We start from the raw sequence: 10,685 nt of genomic DNA, 5'->3' as shown, positions 1-10,685 counted from the left end.
ATATGACTTGCATTACAGTGTAGCATCAGTATACCAAAAATAACATTAGTTGTACAAAACGCGTCATAGTGAGAGGACTGCTTCAAAGTCTAGAACATGAGACCGTTTTTCTTTTTAAATAATCAAGATGCAAGTGCCAAAGAGTCCGCATTCAGCCAGGTCGAGGGCTCCCATTGATACGGCGGGAGTAAAGTGGTGGGATCGTTATGGAAGCACAGACCAGGAATCTGTTTATGTGAAACAACATCAGCGATTGGAAAAAAATGATGGGGAAAGTAAGAAAGTAAAGTTCCTTACTGATAAGTCTACCTTTACTGATGGGACGGCTGTAAAAGGTATGTAGATTGTTTGGAAGATGACTGTTTGAGGCACGAACGGGTACTTTTATATGACTTAAGGTATTTAATTGATGCGTGTTGATGTAATTTGGTTGTGCCTAAAGGAATAAAATATTCAAAACCACAGAGCTGTGGTTTTGAAAATTTGCTACTCACGTCCTTGTTATATGAAACACCTACCTTACCTAAATACGTATCATGCTATCTTGAAGCGCGTTGTTAATAAGTATCATAAACCAATTAATGATAGGTTTAATTGGCTCGCTAATTTTATATTCTGTGGTTTTAATTAATAGGTAATTATCCTAAATATTATTTCAGAAACTCGACTCCCCAAGGACAAGATTCTCAAAAAATGGCGTGAAGCACAATCGCGGGCTAAATTCGAGGCCGCCCGTGCCGCCATCATCAATTCTCTGAAAACCAAATTCGGCACAGAAACTAACACTAATGTCAAAGTAATCCCAACAATTATTACCGAAGACAATGCTGAAACATCAAATCTGAATGTAAATCGCGATAACGCGACGCAGACGACTTTGAGACTTGTGAGTATGAATCAATGGTAGATTTTGGGGTTTGGAAGGCTAGTGAGGGTTGAAGTCACGCGAGGAGGCTTCGGACCAGGTGGTGAGCTGGCACAGTGAAGGCTCGGGCACGCTGGCAGTAGGGCGGCGGGCGCGGAGGGCACACTACGCGGGCTTCGAAGACATGCCGGTAAGTCTAGCTTAGGTATACTTTATCTAATGAAGATTTTAGAGATAAGATTTTCAGGGCCAACCGTCTGACATAAAAGTGTGTGTTATTAAAATTTCCACACACCTACTGACTACCGAGCGCGGCTCACTTGATTGACTACTTCACTATCTTTTCTTTTCTATCCTAGGCTTTATGTGCTAATGTTAGGATATTACTTTCAAAACGAAATGTGTGCGGACGTTTCAACTCTTAACACACACTTCATTTGTACTTTGTTTCTTTATCAGACCAATCAAAGGAACCTATCAAAGGATAAAAACCAGAAATTGAAATTTTTCAACAGGGAAAAGAATATTATTCTCAACTTTTCCTTAAGTGATACAAATCACTTTAGTACTAAATTTACTATTAATGAATGGTATAAATTATTACAGATGATCATTTTACTTTTAGAGAATCCCGGATTTTGTTTATTTGATCGAATGTTTCTTTTTCCTCATGAACTTAGCAATTGACCTATTTTCCTATAGTTTTGAAGGTAATTAAAGTTGCGATAGTTATTTGAGCCGGGATGGATAGGCGAAATGGTGCGTTGCGTTTGGCATCGCATCTAATGTTAGCTTGACACGGCAGTGCTGGGAAGTGAACAACCGGTGCATATTTCTGTTCTAACTATTGTATGATATATTTTTTAAATGCCATATATTCCTTCAGGAAACTATATTATTTATAGACTCTATGAATAATCTCCGATATCACGGGAGCTGATCTGCTAGAAACCCCAAATACTTAATCTAGAAAAAACTTAATGAGGCTAATAAATAAAATAATTCTTAAACGTTGTTATACTTTCCTTAAGATTGCAGTGTACAGTGTACACGGAGTGTAAAACTGAACCAGTGTACCTACCTACTAAGTATTAAAGGTCAAAAAGTTATAGTTCTAGCTTTCAAGAAATAAGTAACTTGTACCTTGTCTACGGTAAACCCGCGTACCTACGAGTATACTAATATGTACTTAATGCCGTAGCGTTTCCGACGTGATTACATTCAGGTATCAATCATGCTGATCTATGTATAAAGATTAAATACAATCATAAGTATTAGTGTGGAAGTGGTGTGGAATTAAACGCCTACTACCTTGTAAGGAATATGTCAATATATTAAAACAGATAAGTAATCTCAGACATTGGCTATGTCTGGAGTAAACAGATAAATATGTGTTGTCTACGTGACCGCGCCCGTGTCTTCTTTGGCAGTAATTAGGTTATTCAATAATCATTCTTTCCTTGTCCCTTTCTAACATTAATTGATAAATACGTACAACATTTTCTTGATTTTTGTTTGATAATCCTTATTTTTTAATTTTTTACTGATAGTTACATTGAGATGCTACCTAAAAGTAGTAGATTGTTTACCAATGTACTGTACGCCTTTGCCGTAAATATGTCATTTTGATCCCTTATTTGCATTGTAGAAACCTTTGCTTCGTTCAGGAGTCAAGTGTTAACGCCCAAAGTGGAAATAGTCATGTGAGACATACTTATAGCTTTTCACATCATCTATGAGGAAATTATTTTGTTTCAAAACAGTACACATTTAAATTTTAAACTAAATCCCATCTCAAGTCCGGACGCCCAAATTGCCAAGTGTCGCAAATATGCATTTTTGAAAATGTATGCATCTATTGTATTTGCGGATCTTGCGATCGAAACTTTCGGTCCTTAATTAGTCGTCAGACACCAAAAACCTAGTGTAAGAAATTTCTACCAAACTTTGTCTGGGTGTCTGGCAGTGGCGGCGCGTCAAACATATCCATAGGCAAGACGGGGCTAATTTGGCTGACATATTTCCTTTATAACTCTGCTCAAATGTCCAAAAACAGGCAAGCCGGTGGGAATCGGCTTTTATGGATGCGCCGCCACTGGTGTCTGGCTACCCACGAGCAGGCGCATTTCTCAGCTTCACTGTGCACACGGGGAACGCGGCCAGTGTCCTGGGAAAATGACTTAGGCTAATTTAGGTTTAGACAGATAAGATGACACACGCTAGATCGGGATGTGCCCGGGCCGAGGCGACTGGCGTGTATTTTTTTGACCGCTGTTTTAAACTAAAAAAAAATATGCAAAAAAGCAAAGAAAAGCGCCACTTTGATCTCGCTTAGCAGGGAAGAAAAGTGCCACTTTGATCCCTCCTAGTAGGGAAGAAAAATTTACTATAAAGAAAACTTTTTCGTATAAAACATTATATTGTTTACTATGATAATAGGCCTTAAAATAATTAGATGCGCGGAAATAAACGAAACAGATATCGTATCCGGGTCGCAAGTCGTAACCTTGATATCATTAGTACATAATTATGTTTACAAGATGACTGATCAGATACAAATTTGCATAAGTTCTAGATATAAATGTTTTTCAACACACTTTGCAAAGAAAAAATTGTGCGAAAAACATGGAATCCGCAACGAGTGGCGATAATTTAAAACACGACCAAAGGGAGTATTTAAATCGACACGAGTTTCCTACTTTTCGCACTTGTAATGTACTATTAGATTTTGAGTGCATTATGACTTCTATATTAATTTCGGAAAATTAATCCATTATATATCATCTATTAATGAGTTGGGTTAGTCAAATCCTATAATTATGGTTTTGTTTCTCTAAGGTCCCTAAGAGGATGGAGAAGATTTTGGTAGATTGACTGTTAAACTGATAATAATTGCGTATTGCCACATTCTAGTGACCACTATCTGAAACATGCTTCAAAGCAAATTACACTCTACTCGCTTGTAATAGCAGTCGCAGAAACCGTAAAAAAGATTAAGATAACATTGCATGCGATTTCCCTTTTAATGCAGTTATCGACGGATGTGAAGGCATATTTTTAGAACACAATCAGGGACATTGCACCGAAATATAAGGCCAGTAAGGGTAAAATAATAAGAACCGGGTCAACGGTTAGATAATACTTAGAACGCAATATGTTTTCTCCGATTAAAATACAGTAAGTTGTAACTAAACCCTGAAATTATGATGGCTGTGAAACACTATTTTCGTGTCACCAAGGCAAACATCATTAAATTACATTCGCTTATTGTATTTTGCTTATTGCTTCATTTTATTTAGTGCAATAATAAAATATCTAAATAAAGCTTCGTCAAAACCCTGTCTGAGACAATTATGTCGAGGTTGTACTATGAGCCGTAGGTATTATTTAATGACACAGTGATCTATTCCCTAATTAAAGCCAGTGATAAGCCGGCACAAAGTGCCTATTTAGCGTTAGTGATTGTCAGTGAACGTGACTTTGACACGAGACCCGGACCCCTATTCGACAAGCGACGTTTGACGTATCGTGTTGATCTCCCGTTGATGTGGGAAAAATCATAAGTTCTCGAATAGGTACGTACAATGTCAACATTTGACATTAACAATCCACAGTTAGGGTGACAAGCAAACCGAACCACCCATAGTTTAGAGTTGAGTTTTGGTTGTACCAAATGATATTATCCACCGTTGATGGAATCAACACTCAGTATGCAATAAAATCAACTGTTGATTTGACGTGGATGCGAAATCTGACAGTTGTACATGTCGAATTTGGCCCCCGGGCACGGGGATGCTGCGTGATAAACTGATAACATGGGATTGGAGATCCCGGATTTAAAGTATAGGCATTCAACAACGCTTTTGATAAGAACAAAAATTGGACACTGTGTTTACGGTAGATCTTGCTTTTTGAAATGAAAAAGGTCGATTTTTTATGTAATTAAGCCAAAATTAAAAGGCTTTAAGTAGGTACTGAATTTAAAATAAAAAGTTGTTAGGACACTTCCGAATATTATCATTGATGCAAAAAATTTAGGGGCATAACAGTATAGGTCCAAGTGGCAGAATGGCTAGCTGTACCTATACATTAGATACCTACAATATAGATAAGTAGACGATAGTCTTAAACACAGTAAAATAAAATAGGTAGGTATACATATACCTCCATATAAATACTTTAAGGCACTTAACAGTAGGTATACCTATATGTAGTATGTACCTATACGATACCTAACGACCCTAACTGTTGTCAACTGTTGTCAAGGGAAAATACTACTACTAGTTAGGGAAAATATACTGCAGGTAATTGAATTTACATACTGATTGTTTCTTATTTCGGGAAAGGCAAAGTAATAAATGTTATTAATGTTATTATCAGACTACATCAACTTATCAAATGAACAATAGACTTGTGCTGCCCGTGCGTGTCTGAGCAAATAACCTACCGCCCGAACTGAAATAAGTCCGTAAAATAACATTGAGTAATTTTATGAACCATCCGTGCTTATATCTTTTTGTAGTAACCCAGTTTTTGGGAATTATAGTTACGCTAAAAATTTGCATGTTACGTTTTAGGAACGTGGTACCTAACCTACAATACCCACAAAGGTCGCACTGAACGTTTTGAGATTGTACATGTACAATACAAATAAGCATTTATCACTCGAGAAGATGTTTTTTTACAAGTTTCACAAATCTTTGTAACTGGTATTACAAATTCTATCGCTTTTCGCATTAATTACTGTTACCTATCATAACTACCTTAGAAGCAAGTTAAAATCGCCCTGTGCGGTGAAATGCTGCCGACGTTAGTAGAGGGTGCTACGTAGTACTCTACGGCGTAGCATCTCCATATAAGATAAAGATATCATATCTTAACACAGCTTCTGATAAATCTGTATCATAGACAAGTGAAATATGTATTATAAATACATAAGTAGGTATGTGGTTGTGCCTATCGAAAATACATACAAATCCGAGGAAGGAATCTATAACTAAACAGTAAGCACTCAATTTCTAGTAAGCGGTAGTTTGTTCAAGCCATTAAAGAACAAAACCTATTGAAGGAACAGCTGAAGTTTCAATTCGCGTTACCAAATAACTCTAGGTACAATACAATTCAAGTAGCAATCACTCGATTCGTACCGATTGCAGACGAATCGAGATCGGAGGTAAGCACCAGTTGGCACAATCGATATGAAGACAAGCACTCCCATTTTTATAAAGCCTATACACGAAATTTTGCCAGTCCAAAAACGTGGTCACGCGATTCTAAACTTTGCGTCTTATGGGGTAACGTCCCGAATCCTGGGAGGGCCGAGTGTGACGGCAAACGTATGTTGGTTAAAATTTACCGGTAAACCAAGATGGCCGTTTAGACACGTGACATAAAACGGTTATTTACGAGCTGGAAGTTCGCGGGATGACATGCGAGAATGTCACGAACCGCGGAAATACGGCATCGTAAGGAACGATTTCGATTCATGGAAATGTATTAAAAAGGATTCGACTTATCGAGCTTACTTAAACAGCACAATTTGTATTCTTTCTTATGACACACGTTATTCTTAGGTAAGTTTGCGTGAAAAGTTGATGTAACATAATATATTTAATAGACTATAAGTGCGTGCGTACTTTCCTTCTTATTTATTTTTAGAGATAAGTATAACTAGGTACCATAGGTACTTAGTTTATCATTTCGATAAAAGCCGAAGAGGTCGAATTTCTGATAAATAGAAACTTGATAGTGGAGTTGTTTATTTAAAAAATTTATAGCTGCCCTTGACTGCTATTGTACCTACCTATTACTCAACTGCCAAAAAAGAGACAGTAGGTAGAGTACCAGTACCTACATAATGTTTTTAGATTCCAGTAACATATAGAATATAGGCATATACATTGTATTTTTTTTGACATGCCCATGCCATGCCATTCAATTCAACAGTTTTAATATTTAAAGTAAAAGTCATTTATTTATTTTATTTTAAACTTATACATAGAGTACATATTATACACGGTGTAACATGAGTAAACCGAATAATTTTAACAGCGTATTCCTGATCATATTTAGAGACAAAAATGTCCTATAAACTTTTTTGATATTCGCCTAGTTTCAGAGATATTACTAATGTAAAAAAAAATAAGTTTTTATTGTTACATAGTGGAAAAGGCCTTTTTGATGGTGATGTTGCTGCTATGGGACGTAGTCTAAATATCCTTATTGATATATGTCAAAAAGTGACAAGTAACACTTTGCAAAAAGTAAGATTTACGAAAAAAAATGTTCGGTTATTAAAATTATTAAATTATTCGGTTTCCTCATGTTACACCGTGTATAATGAACTTACTGATATACTCGTAAATATGAGAACGTACGTGACAAGCCTAAAATTAATTAATTCAGTAGAATGTTTTTTGTCGCCGCGGCGTCGTCGGTTAGTGAAAACATTTTGTAAATTAACGATCGTCTTAATTTTGAGTTATCTCCTCAAGAATCAGGAAGTTAGACACTAAAGAGCCCAAGTTTGCCACTTGGAAACTTGCCAAAGCTTCTAACCACCAGCTTACCATTTGACGGTTATTACGGAAATAAAAAGATTGCCATCTATTTGAGAGTCGGCCTAGCAGATAGTACTTATATAAAGTAGTTGAGCAATTTTACTTTTTTTTTTTCTATATAAATATGAACATCAGTTATTTTTCCTCCAATGTTTAAAAATGCTTATATATTTATAGATAGGTACCGTAAAACGGGGTGAGTAGGTTTCGCGGGGAGAGGTGGGTAATGAATGGGGAGAGAAGGTTTGAGAGGGGGGTGAGAAGGGATTTTAAGGCTACTGCTACAAAAATGATGTATTCCAATTTAAAATGGAGCTATAGAATGTGCATAATAAAAAAAAATCGATCCAACAATCTTTCAAAATCATCTTTGTATGAAAACCCCTCTCACCCCAAATACGAGGCACTACGGGGTGAGGTGGGTTTTCCTCTTTATCGTCAAAGTTATGAAATGGAACTACCCAAAATAAAATAAAAACTAAAATACCAACGTCCGGAACACTTGTTATATACACCATTCAGTTTTCATATGTAAAAATAAAAGGTTTGAAAGTCAAATTTCACCCAACTTACCCCATTTTACGGTACCTACCTAAAATAATAAAGAGATGGCTCGTTATTAGAAGTTTTGAAAATGGCCCTTCCTTAAAGACATAAGTTCTAGTGACCTGGTTCTGACTGAACACGCACTTGCCAAGGAAGCTCATAAAGATAGTTATTTTTTTAGGAGGCCTCAAGCAGTCTTTTAAATCGTTAGCTATCTATATCTATTAAGTTACGTATATAGGTGCAGGTTGGAACATTTCTAGGGACTGAGCAGAATGCATAGTGTTATCTAAGCGATCTACAAATTCTACAATCGATTTATTATAATCGATAAGCTGGTTTAAAAAGTAATACAAAATCGTTGAAATGAAATATTTTTATATCAGTGACAAGTTAACAACCCTACTACAAAGTTTTAAATTGAAACATGTCATTAAATTGACTTTACATTCGATGCTCGGATCTACTTGCTACGGTTGAAATACTTGAAACATGGGGATATTTTGCACTAATGTTTAACAAACTGTTTCTCACAAACGGTTAAAAATATTAACGTAATTAATAAGTGAAAAATAAAGTAAAATACATATAAAAGTCCCTCATTCTGTTCCACCCGATATACACGCCTACGCAGTGTCATGTTCAGTATGGATAAAATTAAGAACTAAGCGATTTGAATATTAAAGAACAAACAAGGCCTTTATCAACATTATTCACATGCGTGTATTTACATTCATTTTAAGTTAAAATGTTCTGTACTCATTTTTCATACTTCATTAAAAGGAATATCGTTTAAACATAGTTCAAACTATATTAAGTAGGTACTTAAGGTAACAGCACCAGTCATGGGACATTTAAGAGGAAACTTGGAGTATTTGTGATATTTCGCTGATCTACCGCTTCTTAGCGTGTTAAAATATGAATGTCCTATCAGTATATGTTTCATATGTTTCAGGCGTGTTGTATCAAAGATACTGCAATGAGTTTCCACATATTTAACAAATTAAAACTACGTTTTTAGGGTTCCGTACCCAAAAGGTAAAACGGGACCCTATTACTAAGACTTCGCTGTCCGTCCGTCCGTCCGTCCGTCCGTCCGTCCGTCTGTCACTAGGCTGTATCTCACGAACCGTGATAGCTAGTCAGTTGAAATTTTCACAGATGATGTATTTCTGTTGCCGCTATAACAACAAATAGTAAAAACAGAATAAAATAAAGATTTAAATGGGGCTCCCATACAACAAACGTGATTTTTGACCAAAGTTAAGCAACGTCGGGAGTGATGGTCAGTACTTGGATGGGTGACCGTTTTTTTTGCTTTTTTTTTTGTTTTTTTAGGGTTCCGTACCTCAAAAGGAAAAAACGGAACCCTTATAGGATCACTCGTGCGTCTGTCTGTCCGTCTGTCCGTCTGTCACAGCCAATTTGCTCCGAAACTACCGGACCAATCAAGTTGAAATTTGGTACACATATGGAAGTCTGTGACCCAAAGACGGATATGTAACGTCAACAAATGAATTTTAAACATAGTTACTCTTGGGGGGTAAACGATAAAATTAAAAAACAAAGTTTTGAAAACAGTATCGTGTTACATATCAAACGAAAGAGCTCATTGTGAGAATCTCAAATTTATAAATTTACAACAATAAGTTTAGAAGTTATTCAAGAAAATAGACAAAAAATGACCATTCCCCCCCCTCTATCTCCGAAACTACAGGGTCTAAAATTCTGAAAAAAATACACAAAATAGTCCTTTACCTAAAGATGACAGGAAAACCTATTAGAAATCTAGAGTCAAGCGTGAGTCGGATATAAGAACAAAAATGCAGTTACGTTTTTTTAGGGACACAGCCGCAATGGTTTAATTGAAACGTGATGTAGACAGCTATTGCGAAGGCCCTAGGCCGATATCCGCATAAGGCCGAAGGCCCGAAGGGATCTGAAGAGGTGTGCCTTTAGCTTCATGCGTGTCGGACTGAAGACAAAAAATGCGACTAGGCTGTATCTGGCACACAGCCCCAATGGTACTTGCGATGTAGTACTGATTGATTAGGTTACTATTGTTACGTGTTTTAAAAAGCACTATACTGGGTGGCCAAAAGAAAAGTGTATTCCCGTTGCCAACGTGCAACCCCGAAATCGCGAAGAAAAATTTGGCTGTTTCATACATTTTGGCTGGACCGTTTTATGGGAGCATAAATTTTTTCGCGATTTCGGGGTTGGTCCCATACTAAAAGTTGCTTAGTATAATCTAAAACCTCCTTGGCTAAGGGAATGCACTTATTTTTTGGCCAACCTGTAGGTATTATCTCTCTTCGCCCTTCGCTTTTAAGTAGGAAACGCGACCCGTCGGACGCTCCGAGTATTCAGCTCTATGCGGAGCTCGGTCTTCAGTCTTCGCATTTGGACACTTGTACTATTGTTCGGCATTTAAGCTTCAGAGTTGTAGAGATATAAGCCACAACGCCAGAAAACTTCATGTAACATCTGGTTTTTGATTGACCCATTCGGGTTTTTCAAGACTTTTCACTCACGTCACGTTTCACCTTCACGTACAAAAAAAAATTTGAAAATTGTGTGATGTACGGAACCCTTGAAACGCGAGTCCGACTCGCACTTGACCAGTTTTTTATTTTGCATTATGGTACGGAACCCTTCGTGCGCGAGTCCGACTCGCACTTGCCCGGTTTTTTTTCTCCGGTCATGGACATCAA

At 36.9% G+C, this 10,685-nt stretch overlaps 1 protein-coding gene across 1 annotated transcript in view; it reads left to right on the top strand.

Moving 5' to 3' along the window:
• The first annotated feature begins 641 nt into the window (after positions 1-641).
• Positions 642-10,685, top strand: part of LOC134672891 (rootletin) — a 66,029-nt gene continuing 55,985 nt past the window's right edge. The window contains exon 1 of the mRNA XM_063530842.1: positions 642-886. The gene's annotated coding sequence lies outside the window, so the exon portion shown is untranslated. The remainder of the gene's footprint in view (positions 887-10,685) is intronic.

Source organism: Cydia fagiglandana, chromosome 2, assembly GCF_963556715.1.
Source record: "Cydia fagiglandana chromosome 2, ilCydFagi1.1, whole genome shotgun sequence".
NCBI lineage: Eukaryota > Metazoa > Arthropoda > Insecta > Lepidoptera > Tortricidae > Cydia > Cydia fagiglandana.
Note: the sequence above shows the minus strand (reverse complement) of the source record. Positions and strands in the feature narration are given on the sequence as shown.